Below are 14,315 nucleotides of genomic sequence, written 5' to 3'. Positions count from 1 at the left end.
GAAATGATGCCCGAAGAGCAATAATAAGTCCGATAATAATCATTATTCATGTTTATAAAGTAGTCGAGTGCTTTTTTTGTTCATGTTTATAATGTAGTCGCATGCTTTTTTTTTTTTGGATGGTTTACAGCAGCTCAGCGTCTCCTGTTGGTCTGTTTTGGTACTTCAGGATACACTCTGTCTCTCGGATAACACTCTTTATGCAACCAAACAACAAACATACTTTTTACAAACAATACCGACAGCAAAATGTTTTTATTTTATTTTTTTGGTAAAAAAAAAAATATATATATATATAATATTTTTGTACAAATCTTCTTTTTTTTTTTTTTTTACAAAAAAAAAATAAAAAAAAGTTGTTATTGTTGCAAATATATTTTAAGGTTAAAAATGTTGTTTTTGTTACAAATATATATTTTTGAGTTAATATATAGTAGGGTTTATATAAAATATATAGAAAAACATTTTAACCCTAAAATAAATTTGGACTCAAAAATATATATTTTTTTCATACCCCAAAACAATTCCAAATATATTTATTGCAAATCTTTTTTTTTTTTGTCCAATAATAAATTAAAAAAACTCCAAATGTTTTTGTTTTGGTTACAAATATATTTTAAGGTTAAAAATGTTGTTTTTGTTACAAATATATTTTTGAGTTAATATATAACAGGGTTTATATAAAATATATAGAAAAACATTTTAACCCTAAAATAAATTTGTACTCAAAAATATATATTTTTCATACCCCAAAACAATTCCAAATATATTTGTTGCAAATCTTTTTTCTCCAATAATAAATAAAAAAAACTACAAATGTTTTTGTTTTGGTTACAAATATATTTTAAGGTTAAAAATGTTGTTTTTGTTACAAATATATTTTTGAGTTAATATATAACAGGGTTTATATGAAATATATAGAAAAACATTTTAACCCTAAAATAAATTTGTACTCAAAAATATATATTTTTCATACCCCAAAACAATTCCAAATATATTTGTTGCAAATCTTTTTTCTTTTTTTCCTCCAATAATAAATAAAAAAAACTACAAATGTTTTTGTTTTGGTTACCAATATATTTTAAAGTTAAAAATGTTGTTTTTGTTACAAATATATTTTTGAGTTAATATATAATAGGGTTTATATAAAATATATAGAAAAACATTTTAACCCTAAAATAAATTTGTACCCAAAAATATATTTATTTCATACCCCAAAAAAATTCCAAATATATTTGTTGCAAATCTTTTTCTTTTTTTTGTCCAATAATAAATTTAAAAAACTCCAAATGTTTTTGTTTTGGTTACAAATATATTTTAAGGTTAAAAATGTTGTTTTTGTTACAAATATATTTTTGAGTTAATATATAACAGGGTTTATATAAAATATATAGAAAAACATTTTAACCCTAAAATAAATTTGTACTCAAAAATATATATTTTTCATACCCCAAAAACAATTCCAAATATATTTGTTGCAAATCTTTTTTGTTTGTTTTGTCAAATAATAAATAAAAAAAACTCCAAATGTTTTTGTTTTGGTTACAAATATATTTTAAGGTTAAAAATGTTGTTTTTGTTACAAATATATATTTTCGAGTTAATATATAGTAGGGTTTATATAAAATATATAAAAAACATTTTAACCCTAAAATAAATTTGTACTCAAAAATATATATTTTTCATACCCCAAAACAATTCCAAATATTTTTGTTGCAAATCTTTTTCTTTTTTTTTGTCCAATGATAAATTTAAAAAACTCCAAATGTTTTTGTTTTGGTTACAAATATATTTTAAGGTTAAAAATGTTGTTTTTGTTACAAATATATTTTTTAGTTAATATATAGTAGGGTTTATATAAAATATATAGAAAAACATTTTAACCCTAAAATAAATTTGTACTCAAAAATATATTTTTTTCATACCCCAAAACAATTCCAAATATATTTGTTGCAAATCTTCTTTTTTTTTTTTTTGTCAAACAATAAATAAAAAAAACTCCAAATGTTTTTGTTTTGGTTACAAATATATTTTAAGGTTAAAAATGTTGTTTTTGTTACAAATATATTTTTGAGTTAATATATAACAGGGTTTATATAAAATATATAGAAAAACATTTTAACCCTAAAATAAATTTGTACTCAAAAATATATATTTTTCATACCCCAAAACAATTCCAAATATATTTGTTGCAAATCTTTTTTCTCCAATAATAAATAAAAAAAACTACAAATGTTTTTGTTTTGGTTACAAATATATTTTAAGGTTAAAAATGTTGTTTTTGTTACAAATATATTTTTGAGTTGATATATAATAGGGTTTATATAAAATATATAGAAAAACATTTTAACCCTAAAATAATTTTGTACTCAAAAATATATTTTTTCATACCCCAAAAAAAATTCCAAATATATTTGTTGCAAATCTTTTTTTTTTTTTTTTTTTGTCCAATAATAAATAAAAAAAACTCAAAATGTTTTTGTTTTGGTTACAAATATATTTTAAAGTTAAAAATGTTGTTTTTGTTACAAATATATTTTTGAGTTAATATATAATAGGGTTTATATAAAATATATAGAAAAACATTTTAGCCCTAAAATAAATTTGTACCCAAAAAAATTTTTTTTTTCATACCCAAAAAAAATTCAAAATATATTTGTTGCAAATCTTTTTTTTTTTTGTCCAATAATAAATAAAAAAAACTCCAAATGTTTTTGTTTAAGTTACAAATATATTTTAAGGTTAAAAATGTTGTTTTTGTTACAAATATATTTTTGAGTTAATATATAGTAGGGTTTATATAAAATATATAGAAAAACATTTTAACCCTAAAATAAATTTGTACTCAAAAATATATATTTTTTTCATACCCAAAAAAATTCCAAATATATTTGTTGCAAATCTTTTTCTTTTTTTTTGTCCAATAATAAATAAATAAAACTCCAAATGTTTTTGTTTTGGTTACAAATATATTTTAAGGTTAAAAATGTTGTTTTTGTTACAAGTATATTTTTGAGTTAATATATAGTAGGGTTTATATAAAATATATAGAAAAACATTTTAACCCTAAAATAAATTTGTACCCAAAAATATATTTTTTTCATACCCCAAAAAAATTCCATATATATTTGTTGCAAATCTTTTTTTGTTTTTGTTTTGTCAAATAATGAATAAAAAAAACTCCAAATGTTTTTGTTTTGGTTACAAATATATTTTAAGGTTAAAAATGTTGTTTTTGTTACAAATATATATTTTCGAGTTAATATATAGTAGGGTTTATATAAAATATATAGAAAAACATTTTAACCCTAAAATAAATTTGGACTCAAAAATATATATTTTTTTCATACCCAAAAACAATTCCAAATATATTTGTTGCAAATCTTTTTTTTTTTTGTCCAATAATAAATTAAAAAAACTCAAAATGTTTTTGTTTTGGTTACCAATATATTTTAAGGTTAAAAATGTTGTTTTTGTTACAAATATATTTTTGAGTTAATATATAATAGGGTTTATATAAAATATATAGAAAAACATTTTAACCCTAAAATAAATTTGTACTCAAAAATATATTTTTTTCATACCCAAAAAAAATTCCAAATATATTTGTTGCAAATCTTTTTCTTTTTTTGTCCAATAATAAATAAAAAAAACTCCAAATGTTTTTGTTTTGGTTACCAATATATTTTAAGGTTAAAAATGTTGTTTTTGTTACAAATATATTTTTGAGTTAATATATAATAGGGTTTATATAAAATATATAGAAAAACATTTTAACCCTAAAATAAATTTGTACTCAAAAATATATATTTTTTTCATACCCAAAAACAATTCCAAATATATTTGTTGCAAATCTTTTTTTTTTTTTCTCCAATAATAAATTAAAAAAACTACAAATGTTTTTGTTTTGGTTACCAATATATTTTAAGGTTAAAAATGTTGTTTTTGTTACAAATATATATTTTCGAGTTAATATATAGTAGGGTTTGTATAAAATATATAGAAAAACATTTTAACCCTAAAATAAATTTGTACCCAAAAATATATTTTTTTCATACCCCAAAACAATTCCAAATATATTTGTTGCAAATCTTTTTTTTTTTTTTTTTGTCAAATAATAAATAAAAAAAACTTCAAATGTTTTTGTTTTGGTTACAAATATATTTTAAGGTTAAAAATGTTGTTTTTGTTACAAATATATATTTTTGAGTTAATATATAGTAGGGTTTATATAAAATATATAGAAAAACATTTTAACCCTAAAATAAATTTGGACTCAAAAATATATATTTTTTTCATACCCAAAAACAATTCCATATATATTTGTTGCAAATCTTTTTTTTTTTGTTTTGTCAAATAATAAATAAAAAAAACTTCAAATGTTTTTGTTTTGGTTACAAATATATTTTAAGGTTAAAAATGTTGTTTTTGTTACAAATATATATTTTCGAGTTAATATATAGTAGGGTTTATATAAAATATATAGAAAAACATTTTAACCCTAAAATAAATTTGGACTCAAAAATATATATTTTTTTCATACCCAAAAACAATTCCAAATATATTTGTTGCAAATCTTTTTTTTTTTTTTTTTGTCCAATAATAAATAAAAATTCCAAATGTTTTTGTTTTGGTTACAAATATATTTTAAGGTTAAAAATGTTGTTTTTGTTACAAATATATTTTTGAGTTAATATATAATAGGGTTTGTATAAAATATATAGAATAACATTTTAACCCTAAAGTAAATTTGTACCCAAAAATATATTTTTTTCATACCCAAAAAAAATTCCAAATATATTTGTTGCAAATCTTTTTTTTTTTGTCCAATAATAAATAAATAAAAATTCCAAATGTTTTTGTTTTGGTTACAAATACATTTTAAGGTTGAAAATGTTGTTTTTGTTACAAATATATTTTTGAGTTAATATATAATAGGGTTTATATAAAATATATAGAAAAACATTTTAACCCTAAAATAAATTTGGACTCAAAGATATATATTTTTTTCATACCCAAAAACAATTCCAAATATATTTGTTGCAAATCTTTTTTTTTTTTTGTGTCCAATAATAAATTAAAAAAACTCCAAATGTTTTTGTTTTGGTTACAAATATATTTTAAGGTTAAAAATGTTGTTTTTGTTACAAATATATTTTTGAGTTAATATATAACAGGGTTTATATAAAATATATAGAAAAACATTTTAACCCTAAAATAAATTTGTACTCAAAAATATATTTTTTTTTCATACCCAAAAACAATTCCAAATATATTTGTTGCAAATCTTTTTTCTTTTTTTCCTCCAATAATAAATAAAAAAAACTACAAATGTTTTTGTTTTGGTTACCAATATATTTTAAAGTTAAAAATGTTGTTTTTGTTACAAATATATTTTTGAGTTAATATATAATAGGGTTTATATAAAATATATAGAAATACATTTTAACCCTAAAGTAAATTTTTACCCAAAAATATATTTTTTTCATACCCCAAAACAATTCCAAATATATTTATTGCAAATCTTTTTGTTTTGTTTTTGTCCAATAATAAATTAAAAAAACTCCAAATGTTTTTGTTTTGGTTACAAATATATTTTAAGGTTAAAAATGTTGTTTTTGTTACAAATATATTTTTGAGTTAATATATAATAGGGTTTATATAAAATATATAGAACAACATTTTAACCCTAAAGTAAATTTGTACCCAAAAATATTTTTTTTTCATACCCCAAAACAATTCCAAATATAATTGTTGCAAATCTTTTTTTTTTTTTTTTGTCCAATAATAAATTAAAAAAACTACAAATGTTTTTGTTTTGGTTACCAATATATTTTAAGGTTAAAAATGTTGTTTTTGTTACAAATATATTTTTGAGTTAATATATAGTAGGGTTTATATGAAATATATAGAAAAACATTTTAACCCTAAAATAAATTTGTACCCAAAACATTATTTTTTCATACCAAAAAAAAGTCCCAAATATATTTGTTGCAAATCTTTTTCCTTGTTTTTTTTTTTGTCAAATAATGAATTTAAAAAATTCCAAATATTTTTGTTTTGGTTAGAAATATATTTTAGGGTTAAAATTGCAACCAAACAACAAACATACTTTTTACAAACAAAACCGACAGCAAAATGTTTTTATTTTTATTTTTTTGGTAAAAAAAATAAATATATATATATAATATTTTTGTACAAATCTTTTTTTTTTACAAAAAAAAAAAAAAAAGTTGTTATTGTTGCAAATATATTTTAAGGTTAAAAATGTTGTTTTTGTTACAAATATATATTTTCGAGTTAATATATAGTAGGGTTTATATAAAATATATAGAAAAACATTTTAACCCTAAAATAAATTTGGACTCAAAAATATATATTTTTTTCATACCCAAAAACAATTCCAAATATATTTGTTGCAAATCTTTTTTTTTTTTTTTCTCCAATAATAAAAAAAAAAAAACTACAAATGTTTCTGTTTTGGTTACAAATATATTTTAAGGTTAAAAATGTTGTTTTTGTTACAAATATATTTTTGAGTTAATATATAACAGGGTTTATATAAAATATATAGAAAAACATTTTAACCCTAAAATAAATTTGGACTCAAAAATATATATTTTTTTCATACCCAAAAACAATTCCAAATATATTTGTTGCAAATCTTTTTTCTCCAATAATAAATAAAAAAAACTACAAATGTTTTTGTTTTGGTTACAAATATATTTTAAGGTTGAAAATGTTGTTTTTGTTACAAATATATTTTTGAGTTAATATATAACAGGGTTTATATAAAATATATAGAAAAACATTTTAACCCTAAAATAAATTTGGACTCAAAGATATATATTTCTTTCATACCCAAAACAATTCCAAATATATTTGTTGCAAATCTTTTTTTTTTTTTTTTTGTCCAATAATAAATAAAAATTCCAAATGTTTTTGTATTGGTTACAAATATATTTTAAGATTAAAAATGTTGTTTTTGTTACAAATATATTTTTGAGTTAATATATAATAGGGTTTATATAAAATATATAGAAAAAACATTTTAACCCTAAAATAAATTTGTACCCAAAACATTATTTTTTCATACCAAAAAAAAGTCCCAAATATATTTGTTGCAAATCTTTTTCCTTTGTTTTTTTTTGTCAAATAATGAATTAAAAAAATTCCAAATATTTTTGTTTTGGTTAGAAATATATTTTAGGGTTAAAATTGTTGTTGTTGTAATTACAAGAATCTTTTGGGGTTGCTGTATTTTTGAGGTTTCTCATAGTCATTCACATCGACGTCCCACTGGGGTGAGTTTTTCCTTGCCCTTATGTGGGCTCTGTACCGGCTTGTGCAGCCCTTTGAGACACTTGTGATTTAGGGCTATATAAATAAACATTGATTGATTGATTGATACAAAAATGTTTTTTTGTTTTGGTACTTGGGGATACAAGCTGTCTCTCTGGTAGTATGCAACCAAACAAGAAACATATTTTTACAAACAAAAACAACAAAAATCCAAATATTTTTGTTACAAATCTTTTTTCTTTTTTTTTTGACAAAAAAAACAAGAAGTTGTTTTGGTTGTAAATATATTTTAGGGTAAAAATGTTTTTGTTGTAATTACAAAAATATTTTGGGGTTACTGTATTTTTTTTGGGTGGGGGTTACAACCATTTTTTTGTTTCAAATATTTTTTTGGTTACACAAAAGTGGTTACAAACATTGTTTGGCATACAACATTTTTGGGGGGCGGTGGGGTGTTAAAAATAGTTTGTTTTTTTTAAATAGTTTTTTTTTTTAAATTTTGCTGCAAAAATGTATTTTTTTGCAAAATCCGGTTTCCTGTAAGTCTTAAAAAATACATATTTGCAAATTGGCTTTTTGTAGCTTTTTTTTCTTTCAAAAAAATATTTTTGTTTCAAATCTTTTTTGGGGTATTTTTTTAATTTTATTTTGTTAAAAAAATGTTTTGAGGTTACAAAATTATTTGGGAGGTTATGAATAATTATTTTGGTTACTCAAAAATGAAGAATTACGAACATTGTTTAGTAGTAAATATTTAAACATATTGGAAAAAAAATAGGGTTTGATTGCAAATTGTTTTTTGGTTACTAATATTTTTTGTTTCCAAAATGATTTTTGTTAAATATATATAAATATATATATATATATATATATATATATATATATATACATACACAGTATATTTTATTTTTTGGGGTTTTCGGCAAACAACATTTTGTGGGGAGGTTAAAATCGTTTTTTAATTTTGATTAAATATATATATATATGTATATTTTTATTTTGCTCCAAATATTTTTTTGTTTGCAAATTCTGTTTTAGTTGTACATTAAAAAAAAAGACATTGTTTAAAAAAAAAAAAGGTTTGGTTGCAAATTGGCTCTTTTGATTACATTTTTTTTTTCAAATTTATTTTTGTTACAAATCGTTTTTGGGTTAACATTTGTTTTGTTTTTAGGGAGAAAAATATTATTTTTTTGATGAAAAAAATAGTTTTGAGGTTGCACATATTTTTTGGGGGGAGGGTTACAAATAATTATTTTTTTACAATTTTTTTTTTAGGTTAAAAACATTGTTTTAGTAGTAAATCTTTAAAAAAAAAATGTTTTGTTTTTGGTTAATGCGGTTCTTAATATTTCTAATGTTTCCAAAAATTGTTTTTGTAAAAGTTTTTATTTGGGTTACACAAAATGTTTTAGGTTACAAACATTGTTTGGCATACAACATTTGTGCGAGAGGTTAAAATCGTTTTTTTTTTTTATCTTATATTTTTTTGTTTAAAAATCAATTTTTGGGGTAGTTACAAAATTATTTTGGGGTTACACATACATGTATTTTTGGGGGGGGGGGGTTACAAATATTTGTTTTGGTTTTAGATACATTTTGGTTACATAAAAATGCTTGGGTTGCAAAAAACATTGGGCATACAAACGAGCCTCCCTACCGCTAGGTGGCGCAGTGAAAGTCAGAGTGAAGCCGCCAGCTCCCACCAAAACATCCGGTCTCACTCGCTAGCATTAGCTTGTAGCTAAAGACGGACGTAACTTTGTTTTTTCCAAGCACGGGAAGGAAGAAATGTTGCGAACACAAAGTGGTTGATATTCATTGAATTAAGAAGATAAGTCATCAAAAACACGACGGAGTGTGTAGCTAGCTAACGTGGTGAAGCAGTTTGAGCGCAACATTGCTAGTCAGCGCCATACTGAAGCAGAATGAGTCGATAACGGCAGCCGAGCGGACATTTATCCATGAAAACAAGCTGCTCGAAGGTAAATGCTGCACATTTCACAAAACTACTGTACTGTAGTTGTTTTTAAAAGTTTTTTTATTTTTTACTTTGCTCCAAATAATTTTTATTTTTTTGCAAATCCTGTTTAAGTTGTAAATCTTAAAAAAAAATACATATTTAAAGAAAAAAAAAAAGGTTTAGTTGCAAATTGGCTTTTTGTTAATTTTTTTTTCTTTTCCGAATAATATTTTTGTTACAAATCTTTTTTGGGGTATTTTTTGTTTTAATGTTTTGAGGTTGCAAAATTATTTGGGAGGTTATGAATAATTATTTTGATTACTCAAAAAATTAAGAATTACAAACATTTATTAGTACATTTTTAAACATATTTATAAAATAGGGTATGATTGCAAATTGTTTTTTGGTTACTAATATTTTTCGTTTACAAAAATTATTTTTGTTAAAAAATACAAATCTTTTAGGGGATTTTTGTGGTAAGTTGCAAATTGGCTTTTTGTTATTTTTGTTTCAAATCTTTTTGGTTTTTTTTTATTTTTTTAATGAATAATTATTTTGGTTACCCAAAAATGAAGAATTACAAACATTTATTAGTAAATATTTAAACATATTGAAAAAATAGGGTATGATTGCAAATTGTTTTTTAATTACTAATATATTTTGTTTACAAAAATTATTTTTGTTAAAAAATACAAATCTTTTTAGTTAAAAAAAAATGTTTTGAGGTTGCACAATTTTTTGGGGGGATTACAAATAATTATTTTGGTTACAGACATTGTTTTAGTAGTAAATCTTTAAACACACACACACATATATATATATATATATATATATATATATATATATATATATATATATATATATATATATATATATATATATATAAAATTAGTTTGAAATAGTTTTTTGGTTACTAATATTTTTTATTTTTTACTTTGCTCCAAATAATTTTTATTTTTTTGCAAATCCTGTTTAAGTTGTAAATAATAAAAAAATACATATTTAAAAAAAGAAAGAAAGAAAAAAAAGGTTTAGTTGCAAATTGGCTTTTTGTTATTTTTTTTTCTTTTCCAAATAATATTTTTGTTACAAATCTTTTTTGGGGGTATTTTTTGTTTTAATGTTTTGAGGTTGCAAAATTATTTGGGAGGTTATGAATAATTATTTTGATTACTCAAAAAATTAAGAATTACAAACATTTATTAGTAAATTTTTAAACATATTGATGAAATAGGGTATGATTGCAAATTGTTTTTTGGTTACTAATATTTTTTGTTTACAAACATTATTTTTGTTAAAAAATACAAATCTTTTAGGGGATTTTTGTGGTAAGTTGCAAATTGGCTTTTTGTTATTTTTGTTTCAAATCTTTTTGGGGGTTTTTATTTTTTTAATGAATAATTATTTTGGTTACCCAAAAATGAAGAATTACAAACATTTATTAGTAAATATTTAAACATATTGAAAAAATAGGGTATAATTGCAAATTGTTTTTTAATTACTAATATATTTTGTTTACAAAAATGATTTTTGTTAAAAAATACAAATCTTTTTAGTAAAAAAAAAATGTTTTGAGGTTGCACAATTTTTTGGGGGGATTACAAATAATTATTTTGGTTACAGACATTGTTTTAGTAGTAAATCTTTAAACACACATATATATATATATATATATATATATATATATATATATATATATATATATATATATATATATATATATATATATATATATATATAAAAATTAGTTTGAAATAGTTTTTTGGTTACTAATATTTTTGGTTTCCAAAATTTTTTATTTTTTTGCAAATCCTGTTTAAGTTGTAAATAATAAAAAAATACATATTTAAAAAAAGAAAGAAAGAAAAAAAAGGTTTAGTTGCAAATTGGCTTTTTGTTATTTTTTTTTCTTTTCCAAATAATATTTTTGTTACAAATCTTTTCTGGGGTATTTTTTGTTTTAATGTTTTGAGGTTGCAAAATTATTTGGGAGGTTATGAATAATTATTTTGATTACTCAAAAAATTAAGAATTACAAACATTAGTAAATTTTTAAACATATTGATAAAATAGGGTATGATTGCAAATTGTTTGTTGGTTACTAATATTTTTTGTTTACAAACATTATTTTTGTTAAAAAATACAAATCTTTTAGGGGATTTTTGTGGTAAGTTGCAAATTGGCTTTTTGTTATTTTTGTTTCAAATCTTTTTTGGGGTTTTTATTTTTTTTAATGAATAATTATTTTGGTTACTCAAAAATGAAGAATAACAAACATTTATTAGTAAATATTTAAACATATTGAAAAAAATAGGGTATGATTGCAAATTGTTTTTTAATTACTAATATATTTTTTTTACAAAAATTATTTTTGTTAAAAAATACAGATATTTTTAGTAAAAAAAAATGTTTTGAGGTTGCAAAATTTTTAGGGGGGATTACAAATAATTATTTTGGTTACAGACATTGTTTTAGTAGTAAATCTTTAAACACACACACACACACACACATATATATATATATATATATATATATATATATATATATATATATATATATATATATATATATATATATATATATATATATATATATATATAAAATATATAAAAATTAGTTTGAAATAGTTTTTTGGTTACTAATATTTTTGGTTTCCAAAATTTTTTATTTTTTTGCAAATCCTGTTTAAGTTGTAAATCTTAAAAATACATATTTAAAAAAAGAAAGAAAGAAAAAAAAGGTTTAGTTGCAAATTGGCTTTTTTTTTTTTTTTTCTTTTCCGAATAATATTTTTGTTACAAATCTTTTTTGGGGTATTTTTTGTTTTAATGTTTTGAGGTTGCAAAATTATTTGGGAGGTTATGAATAATTATTTTGATTACTCAAAAAATTAAGAATTACAAACATTTATTAGTAAATTTTTAAATATATTGATAAAACAGGGTATGACTGCAAATTGTTTTTTGGTTACTAATATTTTTTGTTTACAAACATTATTTTTGTTAAAAAATACAAATCTTTTTAGTAAAAAAAAAATGTTTTGAGGTTGCACAATTTTTAGGGGGGATTACAAATAATTATTTTGGTTACAGACATTGTTTTAGCAGTAAATCTTTTAAACACACACACACACACACATATATATATATATATATATATATATATATATATATATATATATATATATATATATATATAAAATATATAAAAATGAGTTTGAAATAGTTTTTTGGTTACTAATATTTTTGGTTTCCAAAAATTTTTATTTTTTGCAAATCCTGTTTAAGTTGTAAATCTTAAAAATACATATTTAAAAAAAGAAAGAAAGAAAAAAAAGGTTTAGTTGCAAATTGGCTTTTTGTTATTTTTTTTCTTTTCCGAATAATATTTTTGTTACAAATCTTTTTGGGGGTATTTTTGTTTTAATGTTTTGAGGTTGCAAAATTATTTGGGAGGTTATGAATAATTATTTTGATTACTCAAAAAATTAAGAATTACAAACATTTATTAGTAAATTTTTAAACATATTGATAAAATAGGGTATGATTGCAAATAGTTTTTTGGTTACTAATATTTTTTGTTTACAAACATTATTTTAGTTAAAAAATACAAATCTTTTAGGGGATTTTTGTGGTAAGTTGCAAATTGGCTTTTTGTTATTTTTGTTTCAAATCTTTTTTGGGGTTTTTATTTTTTTTAATGAATAATTATTTTTGGTTACTCAAAAATGAAGAATTACAAACATTTATTAGTAAATATTTAAACATATTGAAAAAATAGGGTATGATTGCAAATTGTTTTTTAATTACTAATATATTTTGTTTACAAAAATTATTTTTGTTAAAAAATACAAATCTTTTTAGTAAAAAAAAATGTTTTGAGGTTGCACAATTTTTAGGGGGGGTTACAAATAATTATTTTGGTTACAGACATTGTTTTAGTAGTAAATCTTTAAACACACACACACACACACACACACACACATATATATATATACACAGGTAAAAGCCAGTAAATTAGAATATTTTGAAAAACTTGATTTATTTCAGTAATTGCATTCAAAAGGTGTAACTTGTACATTATATTTATTCATTGCACACAGACTGATGCATTCAAATGTTTATTTCATTTAATTTTGATGATTTGAAGTGGCAACAAATGAAAATCCAAAATTCCGTGTGTCACAAAATTAGAATATTACTTAAGGCTAATACAAAAAAGGGATTTTTAGAAATGTTGGCCAACTGAAAAGTATGAAAATGAAAAATATGAGCATGTACAATACTCAATACTTGGTTGGAGCTCCTTTTGCCTCAATTACTGTGTTAATGCGGCGTGGCATGGAGTCGATGATTTTCTGGCACTGCTCAGGTGTTATGAGAGCCCAGGTTGCTCTGATAGTGGCCTTCAACTCTTCTGCGTTTTTGGGTCTGGCATTCTGCATCTTCCTTTTCACAATACCCCACAGATTTTCTATGGGGCTAAGGTCAGGGGAGTTGGCGGGCCAATTTAGAACAGAAATACCATGGTCTGTAAACCAGGCACGGGTAGATTTCGCGCTGTGTGCAGGCGCCAAGTCCTGTTGGAACTTGAAATCTCCATCTCCATAGAGCAGGTCAGCAGCAGGAAGCATGAAGTGCTCTAAAACTTGCTGGTAGACGGCTGCGTTGACCCTGGATCTCAGGAAACAGAGTGGACCGACACCAGCAGATGACATGGCACCCCAAACCATCACCCAACCATGCAAATTTTGCATTTCCTTTGGAAATTGAGGTCCCAGAGTCTGGAGGAAGACAGGAGAGGCACAGGATCCACGTTGCCTGAAGTCTAGTGTAAAGTTTCCACCATCAGTGATGGTTTGGGGTGCCATGTCATCTGCTGGTGTCGGTCCACTCTGTTTCCTGAGATCCATGGTCAACGCAGCCGTCTACCAGCAAGTTTTAGAGCACTTCATGCTTCCTGCTGCTGACCTGCTCTATGGAGATGGAGATTTCAAGTTCCAACAGGACTTGGCGCCTGCACACAGCTTAAAATCTACCCGTGCCTGGTT

Source organism: Nerophis lumbriciformis, linkage group LG39, assembly GCF_033978685.3.
Source record: "Nerophis lumbriciformis linkage group LG39, RoL_Nlum_v2.1, whole genome shotgun sequence".
Classification (NCBI taxonomy): Eukaryota; Metazoa; Chordata; class Actinopteri; order Syngnathiformes; family Syngnathidae; genus Nerophis; species Nerophis lumbriciformis.
Note: the sequence above shows the minus strand (reverse complement) of the source record.